This window comes from Grammomys surdaster, unplaced genomic scaffold (genome assembly GCF_004785775.1).
Source record: "Grammomys surdaster isolate TR1022 unplaced genomic scaffold, NIH_TR_1.0 126051, whole genome shotgun sequence".
Classification (NCBI taxonomy): Eukaryota; Metazoa; Chordata; class Mammalia; order Rodentia; family Muridae; genus Grammomys; species Grammomys surdaster.
The window spans coordinates 2,059,675-2,084,655 of NW_021620862.1; the positions used below are offsets into that span (position 1 = coordinate 2,059,675).

Genomic DNA, 24,981 nt, shown 5'->3' on the forward strand with positions numbered 1-24,981 from the left:
TCTCTCTCTCTCTCTCTCTCTCTCTCTCTCTCTCTCTCTCTCTCTCTGTCTGTCTTTCTCTCTGTCTCTATCTCTCCCCCTTCCTTCCTTCCTTTCTTTCTTTTTTCTTACTTTTTAAAAAATATTTATTTTTATTCTTGTATATTAGTACACTGTCACTCTCCTCAGACACACCAGAAGATGGCATTGAATTCCATTACGGATGATTGTGACCCACCACATGGTTGCTGGGAATTGAATGCGGGACCTCTGGAAGAGTAGTGAATGATTTTAATTGCTAAGCCATCTCTCCAGCCCCTCAAAGAACCATTTCTACACAAGTCCACTCACTTCCCTCATATCCTTTCTTTCCCACTATCTCTGGTGGGTGGTAGGCTAAGAGGGATGGTTTAAAAACCATCGTTAAAAAAATAGGCATTTGAAAAAAAAGTTATGCTAAGTGATTCCAACTACATAGCACTCTGGAAAGGAGGAACCTACAGAGACAGTATAAAAATCAATCAGGGAAGGCCACTGATTCAGGTAAGGAAGTGACCAGTCAAAACAAAAGACAAGTTTAAGGCAGTGAAACTATTGTATATGACATTGTAATAATTGATACACACCATTATACTCTTGTCAAAGCCCATAGAATTTATCACCAAAGCTGTGGACATCAGATAACACTATAATACACTGACTTGTCTATGATAGCACTAATGTTAGTTAGATGTTACCAGGGGAGGCTGTACAGGATAAGGGAGCAGGGTTGGTTAGACGCTCTTTGTAGGTTTTACTAGTTTTTAAAAATGGTGTATTGTGAATTTGCTTAGTCACATGGGTGTGTGGTTGTATATACCCCTTCATTTGTATGGGTCTAGAAGAGACTGTTGGCTGAACCTCCATCACTGTGAGGCAGAGTCTCCACCTGATCACATGTTCTTAGCTATGCCAGAATACAGCAAGCTCCACCAATCCTGCCTCCATCTCCCACAGAGCTCCGGTTATCAGTGATTACAGAAATGCTCAGTTTGTCACATGGTACTGGCATCCATATTTTGGTCTTCATAGTGCTCAATGCATTTCTTTAGCTTCATCTACATACAAAAATTTTGTGCTAGTCTGGTGCATTCTAATGCCTGCAACTGATGTCAGATGGTGACAATCTCAGTGACAGATATGCCTTCTGAAGAAGAGCTGTCAGGCCTGAGTCTTGATGTTCCCCAGGATTACCTCTTAGCTGGAAGATTTTGCATCTTCATTTGTAATAAACCAAGAATTCACAATAAGCAGGCTGCCTTATGGTTCTTTTAAGATAACTAGCTTTGCTAAAGCTCTAAACCAAATCAATTTTTATTGTGTTGAATTATCTGTATTCATTTGGATTTTCTTTTGTTTTTGTTTATTTGTTTGGCTGGTTGGTTGATTGGTTGTTTTTAGTTTTTAGGTGTTTGTTTGTTGTTGGTGGGGGGGTTGTTTGGTTTTGGTTTGGGTTTTTTTGGTTGGTTGGTTGGTTGGTGTTTTTAGTTTTTAGGTGTTTGTTGTTGGTGGTGGGTTTTATTTGTTTGTTTTCGGTTTTGGTTTTGGTTTTTTTTTTTTTTTTTGGTTGGTTGGTTGGTTGCTTGCTTGCTTGCTTGCTTTTTCAAGGGCTATACAGGCTACACAGGATTTTTCTGTGTACGCCTGGCTGTCTTGGAACTCACTATGCAAATCAGGTTGACGTTGAATGCAAAGATCTGCTTGTTCCTGCCTCCTGAGTGCTGGAATTCAAGGCATACACAACCACCACTTGGTTTGTTTGTTTTAACATAAAATTTTAGATATAAATGGGTCATGGAATTGCTAACCTTTGACACACAAGTTATCATCTCTGATGGTCCAAGTTCCTCTCTTACTTCATCAAACAGCTCATTGAGTGTATGGCTTCATTTCTGGAGAACATGGTGAGGGTACAATCTTACCCACACTTTGTCTTGAGCCTGAATCTACATTATAGAATATTCTCACTGTACAACATCTTCTCTTCAATCTTGAGGATTTCATGAGTGCCTAGAAATTCTACCTAGCAGAACCACTCAGGACCCCAAGAAGAGTTCAGCCCAACCTCCTTCAAGTAGTACTGCAAACTTAATAACTCTAACCCCCAATCCTGTTCTGTTTCCATCCTCCATCACTTCTGGCTTCATACTCTTTCTGCCTGTTCTTCATCAATGATCCCTGAGCACTGATAGAAGGGCAGGAGTGCAGTTTATATGTTCCATTTAGGAATGAGTATTCTCTAGTCTCTTATACTCTGTACCTTGGCCAGTCAGGAGCAGGGGGCAGGTTTCTGTGTTAATCACCACTATCGCAAATAAATGCTTCTCAGATGAGGGTGAGAGATGCCTTGATCTACAGATGTAGCATATATATATATATATATATATATATATATATATATATATGTATAACTATAATAGTCATTGGTTTAATACTATGTCCATCTGCCAAAAGGATGGTAATAGATTCTCTCTATGACCTATCTAGCCATAAATTCTTGCTCCAAATATGGTGCCAGATATAGGTTTTATCTTGTGGAATAGAATTTAGAGTCAATCAAAACATGGTTGGTTATTTTCATTCCTGATCTAGTTCTGTTGGAGGAGACATCTGAGATTCTGCATTTCCAGCAAGATTCCTGGAGAAGCAGCTGGACCTTTGCAGACATTTAGAGCAGCAAAGTTTGCCAAGAGCTTCAGCCTTCCAGGCATGATTTTTTTTAAACTACATAGACCCTTGGGGAATGGCCTTAACCTTGACTAAAAGATTTTTCAAGTTCAGCTGGTCTCAATTATACTTCTAATTCCCACAGGTAATCATGTATGCTTGGAACTCCTTGGCAGTGTCTCCTCTTCTTCATCTTCTAATTTCATCTTTTATATTGATGCTTTTAGGACAGTTTCTTGTTGTTTTTGCTTTTCACAAACATGTATTTATTCTTCATGTGTTTATGTCTCCATGTTTCAGTGTATGTGTGTGAGCAGGCTCCAGTAAGTGATTCTCCTTTTTTCTGTCTCTTCTGGGCTCAGGTTATGGCTTGTGGTGGGCACTCGGCTCCTTATGTGGGTTCTGGAATTTGAGCTCAAATCCTCATGATGTGCAGCAAGTGCTTTTAACCAGTCTAGATCCCTGATTGTTGTGCTGAGGTTAGGTTTCATGATGTAGAGCTAGTGTTGCTTTAAAACTCTTCTTTCTCTTTCCTCCGCTTCCAAAGTGCTGGAATTTGAGGTTGCATCACCCTGGCAGCCATCACTTCTAAGTTAAGTCACTTCCTCTCTTCCTCTCTGGGTTTTCAAGTCACATTCTAGATGAGAAGATAAAAGTGAAGTGCCTCCCTCCCTTCCATGTCACTCATAGATGGGTAGGAAGATATACAGATGGGTTGATTGACTGATTGATTGACTGACTGACTGACAGATGATCCACAGAGATTCATAGCATACACAGAATCATTAATGAGTATGCACACACACATGATTGCTTAAGAAAACTGGAAAAAGCCAGGAGTGGTGGTACATGCCTATAAATCCAGCACTCAGGAGGCAGAAGCAGGCAGATGTCTGTGTGTTTGTGGCTAGCCTGGTCTACATATTAAGTTTTAGGACAGCCAGGACTGTTACAAGAAACTCAATCTCAAAAGAGCCCCCTCTTACGGGAAAAAAAAACTGGAAAAGTTGTCACATCTTTACAGAATAAACTTACTCCAATTCCAGACTTAAGAAAACTCAAACTGTAGACTAGTAAGTATGAGAAGCCGGGAGGGTGTGTGGTCGGGGAGATAGATCAAGGTGGGCTGAGTCTAATCCATGCATGAGTGCACTTTGAGGAAACATCATACCGAGACAATTAATGTCTATAAGTAATACATGTTCATCAAACTAAAATAATTACTTAAAAAACCCAATTAATGGCTTTAAAAACAAAAGAGGGGGAACTGTAGCCCCCCAGAAGGAATCTTCCGAAATACTCTCCATCATGCCTTGTTCACTATTAACTCTCTAAAACTGAAAGCTCACAGCAAATCTGCTGCTGTCTGCCTCTGGCACCACTGAGACCAATAAAAACTATGCCACAGCTATGTGAAAGGACCCTCTTACCCTTAAATAGAATGGCCCAGAACCAGTTCTCTTATAGGGCTGAGGATTGATATGCCTGTTTGATACCACAGAAGACACAGCTAAATGGCTGCCAAAAAGATTATTGAAATAAATAAATACCCCCATAAAGACAGGCCCAATTATAAATAAGATGAATGACAATTGACATCCAGGGAAGAGAAATCTCCCTGAGAGTTCCCTTCTTTTTCCTTTCCAGGTAAAAATGAATCACCCTTGATGTCTGCTGTTAAAAGTTCTAATCCTGATGCTGGCCTCCGGGCTTATACTACTCAGACCTTCGATGGGCCATTGACAAGGACATCAAACAGCTAGAGACTGATATCACTAATCTGAAGAAATCCCTCGTTTCGCTGTGTGAAGCGATCTCCAAAAATTGCAAAGGACTTTATTTGACTTGATTTACTCTTTTACACTAGGAAAGACTGTGTACAGGTCTAGACTGTGTACAGCCCTTAAAGAAGAATGTTGCTTATACATAGACAAGACAGAGGTAGTTAAAGAGATCATGAAAAATGTCAGAGAAGGCCCTGAGAAAAGACAGAGAAAGAGAAAGATGAGAACTGGTACAAGAATTGGTTTTCAACCTCTCTATGGTTGTCAACCCTACTTCCTCCCATCTTGGGACCATTAATTGGGTCATTTTTGCTTATTTCTTTTGGTCCCTCGGCCTTAAATAAGCTGACTAACTTTGTGAAACAACAGATAGATAATTTGGAAGCAAAACCTATTCAGATACATTATCATAAGTTAGCTATGGAGGATCACAAGACTCAAAATGAGGTTGTTACTCTATCCAGGGTGTTCCCAAAACCCATCTCCATCCAACCTAAAAGAGGGGACTTCTGCCCCTAGACCAAGCAGAGAGGGGCCACTCAGTACCCCCTCTGACTGGCGATCTGAATTCTTGCTTAGGCTGCGAGGCTAAGCACTGCAAGGGAATATAAATAAAAGTTAAAAATATCTCTCTGAGTTCCCTGAGGGACAAGCCTGACTGCATAGGGGTTGATGTCAAAAGTATCCCCTCTCCAGGAAAAAGATATTGGGATGGGTATGGCCCTCATGCCTCACTGGACAACGACAGGAGGACCAGAGCCATTACAAAGTCCCCTTGAATTACTGGAGGTCAGGCTTCTATCCCCGCCTTTGCAAGATTAGAATTGCCACAACCCTTCAATACTTAGAGAAGGGAGGAGATGTCGGGGCAGCCCTGCTTACACACTGAAGGCCTAGAATCAGCCATAGGCCTAAAATCAGCAATAGGCCTGACATACATGCATGCTAACACAAAGTCTTGGGTATCTGTGGAAAAACACTGAAACAGATGGCTATAAGCTAATGTAAACAGGCAGCTTTTGTGGAAATTTACTACCCTTAGTAGTCATAGACCTTGTAAATAGGTAGCCCCAGATAATACCAACTTAGACAAGTTAGGACAAGTGAGTCATAGGCAGAGTCATAGTGACCTGGCCCCTGAACCTTCACCCAGCCGATACCCAGTTCTGAAAGATATCTGTATTCCCCCTGAACACCCGCGCTCCAGTGTCATCCCCTTCCCCACGTCCTGCCTTTTTGAGTTTATAACCCCTGTGTGAATGAGTATAAATTACAATTTGATTAAAAACAAAAAGAAGAAGAAGTAGAGCTCTTAGCTCCTCCAGTGCCATGCCTGCCTGCCTGCCTGGACACTGCCATGTTCCTGCCTGTCTGCCTGGACACTGCCATGTTCCTGCCTGCCTGCCTGGACACTGCCATGTTCCTGCCTGCCTGCCTGCCTGCCTGGACACTGCCATGTTCCTGCCTGCCTGCCTGCCTGCCTGCCTGCCTGGACACTGCCATGTTCCTGCCTGCCTGCCTGCCTGCCTGGACACTGCCATGTTCCTGCCTTGATGATAATGGACTGAATCTCTGAACCTGTAAGCAAGCCCCAATTAAATGTTATCTTTATAAGAAAAAAAAAAGAATAGAATTATCTTGTGATATTTGTTAAGATTTTCATAGTATCATCTCAAGTATGTGTGCACACACAAGTACATACAACCAACTTGAATGCATACTAAGTTGCATAGTAAGTACCCTAATATCCTGTGACTTGTGAAATATTTCAATACACCAATTCCTGGATCATTATGAGTGAGCTGTGCATTTCGAAAGTGTATTTTTTCTGTACTCTATTTAAGTATTAATGTTGCACTTAATTGCCATCAACTATCTTGAGGAATAGCTAACAAAAAGGTAGGAATGTTATAATGTCTGACGGTGGGGAATGAGGGACTGAGCTAAGATCTGAGTTCTCCTACCTGGAGTATTTCAAACAATGTGATCTGTAGAGGTGTGTAGAGCTTGAGTTTGTGGCTGAGTTTTGTAGCCTATCTAGAAAAGGTTATCAGCCATAAGTTATTGTTTTAGCATGAGAATTACCAAGCTAGCCAGCTAAACTGGTTAAATTATGGTTGTTCTAGACTGGGAGAATGGTGGTTTGTAGGTCCAGGAATGTTTCTGTAGTTAGGTGAGTTTACAAAATGCTTAGGGACAAAGCAAGGACATCCTATAAATGGTCTTAGTATCTCTGGCTGTGCCTGCAATCAGAAAAAGAACTTCAAATGTCCAGCGTAGGTCCTTAATAGTAGAGAGATACCTGCTAGGACTAAAATGAGGATTTCCATGAGTATGTTTGAAACTTCAAACTCCTAACAAGAAAAAAGTAGTTTATAAATAAGCAATGGTGGTTAACGAAACTTTCTTTTGAATTCAAGAATTAAAGTTCTTTCTTTAAAGAGTGAAGCTTTGGCTTGTTTGTTTACAATGTTGTTGAAAATATTCTCATCAAATTTTCAATTGTAAAGCATTCAGGAGTACACAGAAAGATTTCATACTATAGTCTTCATATCTATCAATATTTACTTTAAGATTTTAAATGTAGTTTTTAGGTCATTTCAAGCCTTGCTGTCCCATTTTTGCCTTTTGTTTGCTTTAAAGTATCTCTCTTTTTTTAAATTATTAAGATCTTTACTTAAATGATAAAAAGAGAAAAAATAAAACCCCAATTAATAAAATAGTAGAAAAATAAAGGCATCTAAATACTTCAGAAATTTAAATCACTCCACTAGATTAGTTTTGTCCTTTGGAGAAGTTTTCCATTAACCCACTGCTTCATCGACTTTCCCTGCTCTTACTTCCCCAGTGATGGTTGCCTTCTCCTTTCTCCTAAATCTGCCTCTGGGGTTTTCTATGTTCCTGATGACAGCCTTTTGCTCTTTGCTTTGAAAATTGACTTTGTGCTATTGTATGGAGCATCACTCTTTAGACATGCGGGTGAAGTCATGGAAGCTTGCTTCTGTGCATATTCTGAAAACTTTGCTCACTTACGCCTTTTCTTCTCACTCTCCTGAGCTGGAACTCCGGTTATTTATCGTAGGTGTGAAATCCACAATCCATCTCTCTGCTCGTCAGCATCACTTTCATTTGTGTCGGCAACATATCAGCCTCAACATGTCTTTTTCTTATTGTCCTCTTAGTCTACTGTCTTTCAATGTATCAAATAATCTTACCCAAGAGCATCTGCTGTCCGTTTGGACAGACCAGACATCTATGCACACATCTTACTCTCTAACACTTTGTTTCGGTTTCCTGGTCACCAGTGCCAAAGCGTGTGTGCTACTGAGTCATAACAATGAGCAGAGCATTTTATGACTGTGTTACGCATTGCACAGTGTATGACTTCAGAATATTGCAACCCCATACAACAGATGAGTTTGTAAAGCAGCCTGCATATCTTAGGTCAGGCTTCTAAAACTGCCAGGGACTTGGTGATTTAATGACAAACATTATTTTCTTCAGTTCTGGGTAGGAGGAAATCCAAGACCAGGGCAGCATTAGAGGAGTCATCAGTACCCGTCACATGTACACCTTTCTAACTAAGGCACATTAGGAAAAGTTGTCAGAAATAATCTAGCATTTACTCTCTGCTACAGTGTATATCATGGATGTTCTATAAAGGACTGTATATCAAAGGCTTAGACCCCAGGCTGTGGTGGGAGGTGGTGGCACCTTTAGGAGGTGAGGACTAGTAGGAAGAAGTCAGGCCACTGAAGGTATGACCTGTTGGAGATATTGGGACAGTGATCCCTTCTCCTTGATATCCTTTGTTGTCTCTGCCACCATGTGGCAAGCAATCTTCCTCAACTGGCTTCCTTCCTGGCTGTGATTCATTGTGCTTTCATGGACCTCAAGCAACAAAGCCAGTGGGCACAGCCTGAAGCCACTGAAACTAGGTGCCAAAAGAAACCTTTCTTCTTGTTAAGTTTCTTGTCTCAGGTATTTGTTACAGCAATAGAAAGGTGACTAATACACTCCTTTAGGATTCCCCAGTTTTCCAAACTGTATTAAGAGTGTCATACTTGGCCATTTCCAATTACTGTCCTCATGTGCCAGCCACTCCCAGTGCACACTACTTTGCTTTTAGAATGAGAAAGCAGAATAAGCTATGGACTTGAAGGGAAAAAATTAAACTTGGAAAACTCTACGGGGATGACAAGGAGTTAGCTCACCCTTTCATGTAGTTCCTATCTGGTGTCACAGCAAACCTCAGCTCAGTCAAGTCTCAGCAACAAGGGTTAGTCAGAGCAAGAGGGCAGGCTGGTTAAAGCCAAGTGACTGCTGTTAGGATTCCCCTTTTATCTAAAAAGTCAGAGGCTAGCCCAGGGCTCTCCAGGAGAACCAATGAGCAAGATTCTCCAGGAGAAGCTCTTGAGAAACATGGCGCATGGGTGACCAGGCTGGGTCTCCTAGGAGTCAGAACATGTCACTCCTCCCATAGCCAAGCCACCTCAAATGAGACATTGCTCCTGTCTATGGCACTAACTAAGACACCTCTTCATAGCGCCAACCCCCAACCACAGGGCCCGTGGGAAGGAGCTCACAATTCATTGTGTTCTAACCCACGCCCACTCCAGCTCCTTCTTAGCATTCTAGACCACAGCCTCTGTCACAGCTGGGCTCGGTCAGAACGGAGCAAAGCCATGAGCTTCTTCACTTATGGCCCTTAGGGCATTCCAGGCATCTCAAAAAAAAAAAAAAAAAAGAAAAAAAGAAAAAGAAAAAGAAAAAAGAAAAAACTGAATCAACCAAATAAAACCAACCAACCAACAACCCCCCCCCTTCTCTTTCATGACCTCTAATAAACCTGTCTTCACCTTGATGTACTCCTGGTTTTCTTTCTGATTTCTAAGGTTAAGCATCTTTCCTGACTTTTCTTCCTGTTTCTGACGTTAGCCATTGACACTTACTCTTCCTACAGGTTACACAAAATGCTATTACTACCCCTCAACGCACAGAATCCCCCCTCTGAACTCTCAGCACACTTTGGTGTGTGACAACCCCTAATACAATGCCCCACAGATTCTCGGGAATTGCAGTGGAGGTCTGCAGTGGAGAGTCCTTCCTTCCTGCTAACAGCCTGCACAGATAGCTTATCCCAGACTCGGAGGACACAGGCTTCCCATCACTCCCGCTCTCCCATCTCAGGGATTACTTGCTTGCCTGCCCTGTGGATCCCAAAGCCAGCCAGGCTGCCCCCCACATCAGGCTTTACATAAGAGACCTACCTGGCATAAGGAGTTCTTTATTGTATATCACCTCAACCCCGCAAGCTTTATGACCTGTTGTTCTAAAATGACCACAAACAGTCCCAAACACAGCTCTCACCCACAAAACTGCACTGCAACAACAGAAAGAAAATATCGCCTCCTCATTAACTATTGTGAAGAAGGTTCTAATGTGATGTCTGTGTCTCAGTTTCCATCACCCCCCCACCCCAGTCCTCTCCATTATCAGAATACAGATCATCGTCAACTTCTGATGACTCAGCTGTCAACTTTGCAATGGCACATTAACAATCTACCCTCAGGAGAAGCCACACTTCAAATTCCAAATTTTGATCTTTTCCCAGGCTAGTGACAGGTGGAACAATTTTCTATTGTCAAGCTGGGCAGGGCCAACAAGTCACAACTCCCAAGTCCCTGGGACTACCAAAGAGGGCATAACTTTCTTTTAGAGCGTTAGATACCCTAACTTGCCTTCTCAGTGTCCCATGAGGATGCCAGGGTGCAATACCACTGTGAGTCAAGGGCCATCAGTGAGCATAATAACACATTGCTCTTTTGAACTTTTATGAAGAATACAGCCACATTTCCCATACTTGCTTCCGTGTATTCTTATAACCTGTTAGTTTCACTCATGTGAATTCCACCTATACTGCAACTTACTTAAAACCTCTACCAAGTTCAAGTGAAAATCCAGTCTGGAGAGGAAGCAGCCACTTCAGTCACCCCTCAGTGTCTACTGCCTGTCTGTTGCCTTATCTGTTGCTGTTGTTATGGTTGGTTCCCGACACTCCCATTTGCTTCTCATTTGTCAGTTTTCTTTCTCTTAGCACACAGTGAGTCCTCAAGACCCCCAGCAAAAGCAAGAGCCTATTCTGTCATTGTAGTAACTAGATTCCTAAGACATTTAAAAAAATAATGTTATTACTCTGTCTACTTTAAGAGAGATGTTTTCACACATGGAAATATCATTTTGCCAAGTCAGATGCATAAACCTAGACCAAAAGCCATATTTAACAAATTATCCAGATCCCTCCCTCTAGAAGAAGGGACCAACCTCTCTACTACTCAATCTCCAAGCCTCTCCCCAGTGACCCATCCATCGTGTAGCTCCTGACTTTGTGCTTAGCAGGTTGTCTACCAGAACCTGGCACTCTATGCCCAGTGTGAGTCTTGATCTGGACCAACTCAGATTCTTCCTACACCCATCTATTGGTTTCTTTTTTTCCTTTGTCAAGAAGAGGAAAAAGGGAAAGTCCTAGAAGAGTTGGATTCCAAACAAATACACAAGTGAAAACAATCAAGCAGACCCAGCACAATCCCGGGTAAAAACACAGGCAAAGACGGAGTTATCTTTCTATAATTAGAAGTGAAATAATCCATTCACTATTGCTCAGCTGTTATTGCTATTTTGGAATGCTTTTAACATAATCTTGTTGCAGACATGTGCATGTTCAAGGAAATCTCTGAATGAGAAAATGGGTGAAGGAGAAACATGGAAAAAAAATAATGGGACCGTGAATGAGACAAGAAAAGACTCAGAGAGTAAATATGATTAGTGTGCTTTGCATTTCTAATAACCATGGGCCAGCAGTCCAGCTCAGCCTCATCTGGACTCAGACTCCCAGTGGCTCAGAGAACATCACCTCAGAGAACTGACGTTCCCATTATTCATTTACATGTTAGAAATACCACAGTACTGAATATGCTATTTATAATCAGAACTCACTGTGTTATAAAAAAAAAGGTATTAGCATAAGGTCCTAACGTGCCATAGCTGTATTAAATTATAGATTATATTATAGAACCACAACACCTCGCATTAACTCTGAGCATCAAAGTGGAAAAATGTAAGTAAATAAACTATTGTGAGTACTTACATTCCAATGCTGCCTTTTGGTTTTGCAACCATCACTGACAGGCAAAGCGCTGCTTTCTTTAGTGTGCCTGCTGTACAACCAGGGACGCTTCTCAGACCACAGCAATGTCTCAGAACGCTAAATTACATGCCTTCTGGAATTTTTTTCTTTGCAATGGGGAAAAAAGTCAGCCAACTAAAATAGGCTTAATTGTCTTTTTAACTGTAGACGCAGATAAAGCCAAGAGGAGAAGGGAAAGACCTGTCTTGCTTGAATTTTCTGCTCTCCCACAAGAGAAGGCAGCTTTGAAGGAAATATTATTCCATATAATTACTCTTGAAAATGCCAGTTTTGACTTCAGTGAGCACAGACTGACACTCCTTTCAATAATTCTTTCAAAATGAAAGTTTCTGTTCATTAATGTCATATAAGGTAAAAATTTAACAGCTTCTACTGCAGCCTTATCAAACATTGCTTGATTATGTGCCTGCTGCCAGTTTTTTTACAAAGGCATTTCTGGGTGGATTTGGGTTCTTTGCACTTCATCTGACTTTTAAAAGATTGTTTCACCTGGATGATTAATTAGAATGGCAACTTTAAAAATTACTTATATTCTCATTTTAATTCTCTCCTTTTGTATTCGTATATACAACACTCACACACACACACACACACACATGAACTCGCACATACACACATACACGCATGCACAAAACAGGTGCTTTTAGAGTTAATTAAAGAACCACAGAGTACTAGGAACTAAGGACCTAAGGACCTTTAGGAAATTGTGGCATGGATTGCCAACTGTGTTCAGGACCCTGCACTCTTAAGAGAAAAAGGCACATAGCTACCCAGCCTCCCCTGCTGGGAGGTGTGCATGTGACTGAGCGCTAGACAATGAGGTGAGTGGGGTTTCCAGTGATACATTTTCTAGCTAACAGGGAGGAGGAGGTCCTATTCTTGCGTATCTGCCATCCTGCAGCTGAAAAACCAAATGGACTTGTGCTGGAAACAAAGGATCCACATACTGTAGAAGCTGGCAGATTCAGAGAGACAGTGGAGTCCCTGCACAAGCTCATGAGCTGCCTGCATGTGGGTTCCTGCATGAGAAATGAAGTTCCAGCTTCACAAGTCATTGTCCCAGAGTTCTGAGACTTATGGTCCAAAATGTAACAGTAGAGATGCCACACTACTCTGAGACTGACATCCAGGCCTCCTAGGCACCAGTGTTCTTGCTTTCTCATTTTTGTTACTATTTTTTAAGGGGTTTTGCTTGTTTGTTTGATTTGATTTGTTTTTGTTTCTGTTGTTGTTGTGTTGTTTTTATGGTGCTAGGTAGGCTGTGTTGGTTGGTTTCTTGTCAAATTGACACTAGTTAGAGTGATCTGGATAGACAGACCCTCCAGTGCAGAAAAAGCCTCCATCAGATTGGCCTGGAGGGATATCTATGGGATATGTTTTGATTGATGTGAGAGGGCCCAGACCACTGTGGGAGGTATCATCCACTATACAGGTAGCCCTGGATGGTATAAGAAAGCAGACTGAGTGATTCATGGTGTGCAAAACAATAAGCAGCATTTCTCCCTGGCCTCTGCTTCAGTTCTTGACTCCAGGTTGTTTCATGGAAGTCCTGCTCTGACTTCCTTCAGGGTTTGATTATGACCTGGGACATATAAAACGAATAAACTCTTTCCTCCCAAAGTTGGTCTTGATTGATGTTTTATCATTGCAATAGAAAACAAACAAGGGCATAGGTGTTGAACTCTGGGCATTCTGTGTGTCAAGTATGTCTTACCACTAAGCTACACACTCTCTTTCCACCCAATCTCAACCCAGTTCTGCATATACCCAATAATCCTAGCAAATAGTTGACATCTTTAAGACTATATTCTGTCATATTTTACAAACTATTAATAATTTCTTAATATTCACCTACATCAAATTAGACCTCATTCATACTGTAATATTAGACCTTGGATCTGAAACAGACCCTCCCACAAAGTCTATGTCTTGTGGAGTTGGTCTCACCTTGGTGCTCCTCCAAAAACCAGAACAAAAACCAAAACAACAACAAAAACAAGCAAACAAACAAAAAACCAAACATGTCTTGTTGCTCCTGAGAGGCAGTAGAAGCTTGAGGAGTCACATCTTTAAAGGAGAAAGTAAGGTCATATGGAGAGCGCTGGCCCAAGGGACATGGGGAACGTGGCCCCTTTTATTCATTCCTTGTTTCCTGGATGTCATGAAGAGCTGTACACAGTAGGAAAGCAATAGGGACAAGCTACAGTCTGATGACATGAGTTGCAGACATATATCTTTCCTTCTGACTCCATGCAGAGCTGGAGATTGGACCCAGGGCCTGGGGACACATTAGGCAACTGTTCTCCCTGACCCATAGCCCCAGTTCCAAATCTCTTTCTTGTTTTGGAGTTAACAATACCCAGCATTTTATCACAGAATAGGAAACTGACTAACACATTATATTCTTGCTAGTAAAAGAGAAATGACCTCTCAGATTCAAATTATCAAAAAAACACAGCAAAAGATGTTTCTCATTTATAAAAAAAACTATGAGTCACATCGTGTGTGTGTGTGTGTGTGTGTGTGTGTGTGTGTGTGTGTGTGTAAATGCCCCCACAGACTTGCTAGGAGCTGAGACTAAGTAGGCTGATCCTGGGGTGATAAAATTAAGACCTATCATCCAATGCAATAGGCTGGGGCTTAAGTCCCAGTTCCCCTCCTTATCTATTTAAATACATTACCTAATTTCTATAAACCTGTTTGCTGGTCAGGAAAAAATTTCATCCTGCCAAGCTGTTGTTGCAGACGTTAATTGGGATAGCATATATTTTAAGTACTGACACTTGGCATACAAAGGAGTATTTAATAAATACTTTCTTTTGCACCTGTATGTATTTATTCACTAAGTAATTGTTTATAAACTACCACATACCATGGTCTTGGAAAATAATTGGAGAATTTGGGAGAGGGTGGCTGTCCTTGTGGGGCTTTTCTGTGGGTGGCAAAAAAAAATGGCTATAGTTTAAAAGAATAGTTCAATAACATTTTTAAAAACTTCCTTTTATGAGACAATCCATATAAATGTGGTGCTTTTAGAGTACATATTTATTCTTAATTTGACTATTTGGTTAGTATCTGGGAATATATCCTTCTTTTTATTTCATCTATGTTGAATGTAGCCCTACATTCAGACAAGCTATAAAAATATGCAAAATACATTAGACTTTTTTCTTTAAAAAAAACTATCAAAATTAATTTGCAAAATCATATGCTATTACCATTTTAACTGTTCAGTTGTATTCCCTTGCCTAGAAGTACTGGCACTCGTTTGAAAGTCCCTGTTGGAGTATATTGAATCCTTTCCCCTTTCCATTAAGACTGCTGCTAATCTTAACAATACAGTCTTGAGGGTATTTCCCCAATGGCTTTCAAGTATTTTCCCCTTTCCACAGCTGTTCTTTGCTTCTTCATCACAATTAGAATTTTTAAAATAGATCACATGTGAATGGCTTATTGTTTGGTCCCTCACCATAACCGAGGCCCAGCACAGCCACCGACCTGACCATCATCAGTAAAACACCTCTGAGATGAAGACCATTGATTGTATGAACATGACTATTAAGTGCATGACTGGAAGAGGGAGAGACTTGAGAGCCAAGGAGTTACCATTGTTAGCTGTCGATGTGCAGCATCAAATGACTAGACTACAATGGTTATAAATTACTCACCCCCAAAGAAAAATCTGCTTCTCCGTATCTTCACTAATAATTTATATTTTTTGTTTGTTTTGTTGTTCTTGTTTGAGAAACAGTTTCACATTGCAGTCCAGGCTGGCCTCCAACTCATGATAATTCTCCTGCCTCAGACTCTTCACTAGTTAAGTTTACAGGGATAAGCCACCATACCCATATTCTTCAGTGTTTAATAAGTATCATTTTTAGAACATTAAAAGCTCTTCTATTTTTTCTTATTTCCAGCTCTAGTCCTTGATGAGATAAGCTATTTCATGTATGAGTTGCTCACTAACATCTGCAAGAGAACAACTCAGGGAGATGTTTGGACGTTTCTTCTTTCTTAGACTTTTACATGTAACAACTAGTTTCCACAGAAAACATAAATTAACAGAAAGAATGACAATTTCTGAGAAGGAATTTCAGTAGATATAAAGGTAGAAAGAATTGAGAGGTAAAATTTACTAATAAACAGACTATGTTAAAGGCATAGAAAAGTCCTTGCTGTCTGTATATTCTCTATCTCTATCTGCTTCTGCAGCTATAAATCTTTAACATTAGACTCTATATGCCTACTATGTATCACAGTGTTATTTAACAGTAAGTCAGCTCACTTCTTTAAAACCTAAATATAGCCATTCCTGGGTAGTCTCAGATGATTCATTATTAGATTCTCTTCAGCATCAAGGTTTATGGATGACAAATTCTTTAAAGTTTCCTATTTGCATCTAACCTCAAGTCTCCACTTTTTATTTATTTATCTCTAGGTTTTTCTTTCCTAATAAATGTGATTGTGACATAGATAGTTGTTACAGTGCAGTGTCTGAGATAGTGGTTCTCAACTTATGGGTCATGACCCTTCTAAGGGCTTCATATCAGATATCCTGCACATCAGATATCTACATTACTTATTTATAAAAGTAGCAAAATTACAGTTAGGAATAGCAAAAAATAATAATAACTTTATGGTTAAGGTCACCACAAGATGAGGAAGGTCACAGATGAGGGTCTAGAAGACAATGACAATGAGAGGGAAGGTATTCATGTTCATACCGGCACTTTTTCCCCCAGTACCTTTGACTCAAAGTTGGTTGAATCCGTGAATCAGAACCCAAAAATACTGAAGGCAGACTATATGTTTATATAAAAATGAAAAAAAAGTTTGTATTTGTATCATACATGGGAAACTATGACTTCTAGATTTTTCTTTCCCCGTCTTTTTCTAACTACCAATAAGACAGATTAATGACTGACAGTTGTCAAGGACTTGGTAACACTGAATTGAGGTTTGTTTTATGTTTTGTGTGGGTTTTTTTTGTTGTTGTTGTTGTCGTTATTTTTTTCTCTCTTTGCTGCATGGGCAGCATTAAACGAGAACAGAAGGAATTATTTTTTGTTTGAGAGATACTCAAGTCTACCCAACAAGTCTACACCTCCTAAATTCTCTCCTTCCCAGGAGCTATGAAAAGTCTCAGAACACAGCGCTGAGCAGCTGAAGGAGTCACCTCCCACCACACCAGCAACCATCAGGCCATAGCTCTAGCTGCTGCCCTCAACCTATAACTCTCTTAATAGTCTCTCTTCTCCCTCCTAGCTTCCCATGATTACAGTCTTCCTTAGGGCCAACTATCCTTCTGTTTCATTGACACAGACACTGTACGTTCTTAACGGCGAATGTTAATAATAGAAATGAAGTAAGCCAAACATTTCTCTATTTGTCTTGAGGCCAAACACTTCTTACTGGAATTGAGAGATCTGCATTGCTGAGGACCAAGGCAAGGAAAAAAATCCCAACATTGCATCTTTTAAGCTATAGAACACCTTGTGTACTCGGGGGTGGGAGGCAGAGAATAAACATAAAAGATTTATTTCTCTAATGTTTGTTTGGTCAATGAAGGCATTCATTGAATGATGAATTGCATTGAATGAAATCAATTGAACAATTGAAAATGAAGGTATTCAAGCTTTAATAGCACTGTGCATAGAGATGGTGAGACTAGAAAGCTATGATAGCCTATGAAAGACTGTAGACTATGATGCTATGAAGCAGTTCAGTTGTTCATCTCATATGTCTTGTGCTGACCACTCCTACATCCTCATCTTCTGGAATCTCGTGCCTACTTCTTGCTCCTTACTGGAAGCTAAAACCTGTTTCTTGTACCTCCCAAGAACCTCAAACTAAACACACTCATAAGTCATCAGTCATTTGAAATTTTGAGCCTGACTTTAGGCTAACTGTTGACAGCTGTCATCTAGGATGTTACCTAAAAGAGAGTAGCTAATATTTTGATCACATCCCTTATCCAGTAGCAAGCAAGTACACATATGGCCCCCTTTAAAGAAGTTCGGGGAACAAGAGTCTGATGCAGAGTAGTAGTAACACAATAGGATTATATACTCTAATAGGAAATAGTTAATTAAAACTGCTATTTTTCAAATACTGAAAGTATAATGGGTCACATAACACTATTAAATATAAGATAAATTTTCTTATTTTTTAAGATGGTCTCAACATGTCTATAAGTAATCCATCAAATCATAGACAATTACTTATTTGTGGGTACTTGTATGTGTTCATGTGTATAAGCATGTATGCATGTATGTGTGCATGTATGTGTGCATCTTCTAACTTTTGCAGACAATTTGAGATGGAAAAAGATAAAAGCATAGCATAAAGATCCTCTAAATTACTTTATCATCCCCTTAGTCTCTCTACCATCTTCATTGAGAAGAGGTTCCCAATTTGGATGTTCTTACAATTCCTGCATTTCAAAGAAGTTCACCTTGCCACTAGCCTCGGATGGAAAGGTTGCAGTTTCCCCTCCTAACAATTAGTTTAGAAATGGTCTTGTGCAGCTCTGGCCAGGGACATAAAAGCAGGTGGTAAACCAGCCCTTAATGTTTTTCTCAACGAGGATACTACTGGTGGCATTTTCTCATCTGGGGCAGCTAGAGGTTGGGACATAGCAGAAAGATGAAGAATCCAGGAACCTCAGCCTTGCTGTGAAGCTACTGAGTTATCAGTCTAACAAAGTTTTTATGTGATATAACAGGTTCCCTTATTATTTAAGGCTTCCTTATTTGGGTATTTGCTTAGTTAAGGCTTACACTGGTTAGTTTTACCTGTGACCTTCATTTGGCCTAGAATTGCCTGGGAAGAGAGTCTTAATAAGGGATTATCTTGACTGAGGGAGGCCGTCCTCAGCCACGTATGAGAGGAGAAAGCTAACTGAAAACAGTCAAGCAAGAAGAACCTATTTATTGGATTTATATATATATTTTCTCTCTGCTTTTGACTATAGGTGTAACACTTTAAATTCTTGCCTTGACATCCCTGCAGAAATGAACTGTAAGCTGGAATTGTAAGCAAAATAAACTTTTTCTTCTCTAAGTAGCTTCATGTCAGGACATTTTACCACAGCAATGAGCCTGAGATTACAACAAGCCTAAATGTGTCAGCATTAGGAAAACTTAAAATATGTTTATTTTCTAGTGTTTTCTGTGCATTTTTGTATGTAATAAACTAGATGGCATTTCTTTTCTCATAAAACAATAGGAAATGATTTTACATAATTTGCAGATGTAAGATAATCAAAGCTTAAATATACCAAAAGAGGGAGAGAGGAAGTCCCACTGACATTAAAAAAAAAAAAAAAGACAAAGAACTGAATGTTCAGATGCCTTTCAAAAGTAATCAAGGTGGTCCTTTGACTCCTGTCAAAATCAAGGGCATTATCTGCTTTCCAATTATTTCTTTGGGCTTTTCTGAGTTCAAAGTCACAGATACTGGTATCATTCACCATCCTTAAGGATTGCAGTAAACTCAAATTGTATACCATTGCAAACTCTAGGATTCTACAGTCCACAGGGCCCTTTGGTATCATCATCCCTGCACAAAGCCAGAAGGATCCCCAATTTGTTTTTAGTTTAAACAAGGTAAATACTCAGAGAATGATTGTAAGATCCATGAAAACATCTCTTATATGTGACTTCTAAAAATAAATTCTAAGATATCTCTAAAACCAATTCGTTGCTTAAGCTTACTTTTTTCTTAGATTGTTAACTCTAAAAAAAAAAATTGAGCACTTTCCCTAAATAAATAATAAGTTACCCTATTTGGATTTTGGAAATTTAACTTTTTAAATTATTCTTAATTTCAAAATATGTCTTGCAAATTATAATCTTGTTGAAATGTAGCATAATATTATCTGACTCAAAAATTATAAAATTGACATTAGTATGAAGTTATTCTTATGGATTGAAGACATCTTCCTTAAAAAAAAAATAAACTAATGAGTTGACTCATTGTGCTTTAGTCTGTTTCTATTAGTCAGTTTACCTTGTCTACGGCCAAATACCAGACACGATCAACTTAGGAAAAGAAAAAGGTTTTCTTGTCTTGTTCTTTCACCCTATGGTTGTTTGATCCTGTTGATTTTGAGCCTGTGGCAGCACAGCCCATTGTAGGAGCCCATAGTGGAGGAGATTGTTCAACTCTGCACATCACTGTAGTTAGGAACTGAACCAGTGAGAAAGAAAGAGGCTGATGTGTGTGTGTGTGTGTGTGTGTGTGTGTGTGTGTGTGTGTGTGTGTATGTGTGTGTGTGGTCGATATTGGGGACATTATATTGCATGGCAGCTATTGTGAAGTGTGAGGTTCTGAGATGTGAGACCAGGTAGTGATGCTATCCCATTCCTGAACCATCTACCTTTGCTACCCATAAAGACTTTAGACAATGAAGAACTCACTAGGCAGAGCCAGCCAGGGAAGGGGATTATGTATGAAGCACTGGTGGATTCCAAGGAACTGATGCACCCTGGGAAAGTTGAAGGCAGGAATGTAAGGTCAAGATGTGCCCTTGGCACTTGAGAGCCACTTTCAAGAAAGATGTATTTCTTTTTTTCACAGTCCACGAAGGCTTTTTATTTATGTTTTACATTTAAAAAAAGATTTCCAGGATTTTCCCTCTGGTATGTTTTAGTCTTGCCTCTTCACAGTCCATGATGCCAGCAGAGGTTGTCAGCACAATGGAACCAAACTGGCGTGATGGGAACAGATTGTTCTGCCATTTCTCTAGGTCTTTGAGTTGAACATCAAATTTAGGGCTTGTTCATCAAATCCACACTTGTTCAACCTGCCTGTGAGGTTCACAACGATCTTCCCAGCTCTGTGATCTTCAATGATCTCGAATTCACCAATGCAGCCATGCTTCATCATCACAGTTAAGAAATGAATGATGACTTTAGAACACGGCCTGATGAGGACCTGGCATTTTCCTCTCTTCTTAGCATTGTTGATGCTCTTGAGAGCATCCGCCAGAACATTCATTTGCACCATGGTGATGGCGAGGGAAGATGGCAGAAAGAGAGTAGGAGGGGCAAACACACGGAGTTATGGGGGGAAAGATGTATTTCTTGCCACTCGGTTCTACTCTAAAATTTGTCCTAAGAAGGGGATGGAGATGGAGGCAGTAAAGTTGGTTTCCTCAGAAGATTCCAGAGACTCTGTAAAGCACCATAGCTAGAAAATCCAAACATCAGTGGAAAGAGCGATTCAGTTCTGGAAAGACAACAGCAGTTAGCAGACTGAATTGAAGTACTGACCTCAGACCCCAGTCTGAAAAGGGGTAAAGAGCAAAACAGCATGGCCAAGAGGATGGTGACACAGTGCAGCCACTGTGCTCAGCAGAAGAACAGCAGGGCCAATGGGCAGGCAGGGGCCTCCACAGCTTTGTGGGCAGCAGGACATATTACCCTTATAGCAAGGATCTAGTACTTTGACTTGCCAGGCTGTCTCTGTGGTTCATTATCACTCTACCCAGATATGGAAATTAGAAGAGTGATCCCTGGCAAAGCTAGTATCTTGAAATTCTTTTGATGCCTGCTCACTAAAAATCTTAACACTAAGACAATTTTGTTCCTAATTTTAAATGCTGTTAGCAGGATGGAGTGACATCTGCCTGTGATCCCTGCACTCGGGAGATTGAGTCAAAAGTAACTAGAGTTGTAACAAAGTCAAGGCTATAGCATCAGACCCTGTCTCAAAAATAAATATATAAGTACTTAAAGAAAGACATGAATAAATATAAAAGGGTACAAGAACAACAGAGGTGTTTAGTACAGTTGGTAGGGAATCTTCACAAGCAATCCTGAGATCACTGCAATGAAGTAATTTATGAAATCCTGGCACACAAATCTGAATCTTAGATGCCACACAACAGTGACTCAGGCCTGTGGCTTCCTACCCTCTATAGGTGAAGGCAGTTTTGCTGGTCCTGTGTTTAAGAAAGAAATAATTGGCTTCACTATTTCTTTAGGAAGAAATATGTCTTTAGGGGAGACACTTAGTGGCCTGTCACAGTGTCAGTGACAGCAGTGTCATATTCTCCACCTGGGTGTCTATACCTAGTGGATTATTGTTGAAGTAAATACTGAGGCCACTTTAAATCTACACACAAGTATAGCTTCAAACTAGATAACTAATCTTGAAAGTATGTCTGACAATTATTAAATCATGTCTCTTTTTCATTTAAATAAGCCTACTGACTACCATGATACAATTCCAAAAGTCTTTCTATACCAATAGCTCAAACCACAAGTCAGTGGTTTATCTGAAAGCATTTATCTTTATTTCAATGTAGAAGCATGCAGACCAGACCCTCAGAGCAGGTGTTGGCACTGACTGACTTGTTTTAGTGAGAATTAAATTTAATTAATGATTGTGGGAATTATTTTCTCTCTCCATGAAAGACATTAACATTTTCCTTCTAAATAATGTTATCAAGGAAGACTTGTTTAATCATTTTTTCCAATACTGATCTGCTGGTCTTACAGAAATATCCTTTAGCTAATAGCTAGTTGGTTTCTAAACTAAAGAGATATATTTTAAAACCACAAAAATTAAATGAATAAGTGAAATATCAAGTACATTGCAAAGCTTTTAGTCTGATATCCAGAGGCTCCCTAAGCTGATATGATGGTGAGCATATACCCCTCCTTTTCACCATTCAGACACAGGAAATAAATACTTAAGGAAGGCAACACCCATACTCGTTGGCACACTGCCATCTGTAAGTCTTCTGCCTGAATACGGTCTTTTTACCATTCCTATTTTGTTCAAGCATATCAATCTTTCCTTGGTTTTGTTACCAACTCTGTGACAGTTATTCTAAACCTAGTCAAAACTTCACTGAAATGAAAGACAGAAAACAATAGTCTCATAAAATAAGAGTCACGACCAAGGAGAAGCCACAGAGCGCCAATGGCTGCCTGTTTAGAATGTCTCCTTGCACAGCTCACTGCTGGAGTCCTTATAGTACTGATGCAGCCATCACCTAGCCTCTGTTCCCCCAGGGCCATGGGAACCTGCAGTCTCTTCTTCCTCCCACTCACAGGATGGGTTTCCAATTCATCTGTGCTAAGCAAAACAGGCAGGGATATGAAACCCACTCTTCATGCTGCTTTCTGCAAAGCCTCAGGACTTTGTCTGTTATTCCATTTTTATAGATAAGGCCGAATGGAATGTAAGCATCTTACAAATGGGTGGGAAACTGACACAAAGGTCATTCTTCATGGTTTTCTTCTCCTGAAGTACCCCACCAAAAGTCAGTGTCTGTGCTGGGCTACAAGACACAAACAGTTCAATGTCTATCTCGTGAGAGTTCCTTCTCCTTTTTTTGCCATGTCTTTTCTTGGTCTTTTGTAAATCCTCTCAAAGTTCTTAAGCTAAGTTTTTGAAGAGAATTTCAAAGCTCATATGGCAGTATCTTAACTCAGAAAACAAAACATAAAAAATAAGAAGACACATGATCACTGAAAACCCCCTTTCTGTACCCTGGCTGAACATTCTAAGCATTAAAAAGGAGGATGGAGGAATGATGCCAATTTAAGAATCAGAAAATATGAATTAGAATTTTAATTCCCAAGTACAGGGCTAGGGATTGCAGCTCAGAGGGAGAGTCCTTACCTAGCACATACAGCCCTGTGTTTATTCTTCAATGCTTCAGAAAGATTCTAAGTCTCACAGGTAAAGGTTGATGTTCTGACAACAGAAAAAGTATAAAAATACATCCATGTACTGCAGGCATATACACATGCACATGAGCACATACATGCACATGAGCATGCACACACACACACACACACACATGCGCACCTTGAGATACACCATAAAGTCACTGTGTCACTTGGAATCTCTGCTATTATTGAATTTTCATGATGTAAACATTATACAGCTCAATGAACTTCTATACAGGTAGAACAGCTCTTCTGAGGCTATGGAGCTTCCTTTAGAATTTTATGGGTTGCTATCAATTACATGTTCTATGCACTTACCAGTGACAAGAAAGAAAAACCAAGACAGAATTAAAACTAGAAAGCAGCTAGCGCTCCTTCCTGTCTTGTGATTCATGTGCATGTGCCTGTGTTTCATCCTCCCATCACTTAAGAGTACCCTGACTTTTCCTCCTTTCTAAATATTATACTCTCCCCAGGCTTACATCAGCTTGTATATACACACTAAAGACTAGAATCAGTTTAAGTAAAGATGCTTCAGCCTCATCAGGACATGTACATTGAGCTTTTATTAGAAATGTTACAATAACTGAAAACCTCTCTTGCTGGAGCCTTGTGAGATTAGACTTAGTTAAACCAAAGAGTACTTATTTTTTTAAAAAAAGTTTCTAAGAATATATTAAGAAGGAGTAAGCAAAATGCAAAACAAGCTTGGACAACTCTGGTACACCAGAAAGTAAGGAAAGATTTCAAAATGAAAGGATGCAAGCCTGTCCCAGGATTAGAGGAGTAATCTTCTGCTGGCCTCCTATGACCAAAGCAGAAAAACTTTAAGGAGCAAACAAAAACTAGATGATAATCCCAGTATCAGAGAAACACCAGGTGCTGGCTCCGAAATTAAGCATGTGTACTGTTCTTGCAGAGGACCCGAATTTGGTTCCCAGCATTAGTACCAGGTGGGTCACAACCACCTTTAACTCCACCTCCAAAGGAATCTAATGCCTTGGGCATCTATGGGTAGCAGCCCTCAAGAGCATATACTGACACAAAGACATATACATACAGGCATCTGTATCACATATATACATAAAAATTCAAATAAATCATTTTGAACATATAAACATAGAAGAGTTCTACTAATATAAACAAAAATTGGACAAATTAATATTAGAGGAAAAAAGATAAATCTCCCTAAAAATATATTAAAAAAATAAATGCCATTTCTCTTTATTCCAGGAGCTGTTGAATGTGGGCGTCTGGGACTTAATTTTGGACAATAAGCATGAAAAAGAAAAAAAATAACAATGTTACAATGACAAAACTTGCCAGATGCTTGGATTTTCCCCAAGTGACCAAACAGAAGATAGACCACGTGACAAGTTTTAAGAGTTTTGTTTAGTGACATAACTGATGCCTGTCAAAGTGTTGGGGGAGAAGACAAGGGCGCTGTGTTGCATAATCTTGACTGTCAATTGAGAATCTCCCTGAAGACATACCTCTGACCATGTCTGTGAAGATGTTTCTATGGGGATTTAACTGAGGAGGGAAAATACAGCCTAAATATGGACAATGCTTGTGGGACTGCATAAGGGTATCCTGGGTCATGGTTGAGCAGGTACTT

General features: G+C 39.9%; 1 protein-coding gene and 1 pseudogene across 1 annotated transcript in view; both read right to left on the minus strand.

Moving 5' to 3' along the window:
- Pld5 (phospholipase D family member 5) overlaps positions 1-24,981 on the minus strand; it is a 318,831-nt gene that overhangs the window by 285,084 nt on the left and 8,766 nt on the right. The gene's annotated exons all lie outside the window — the stretch shown is intronic.
- Positions 20,288-20,697, minus strand: LOC114610644 (annotated as a pseudogene).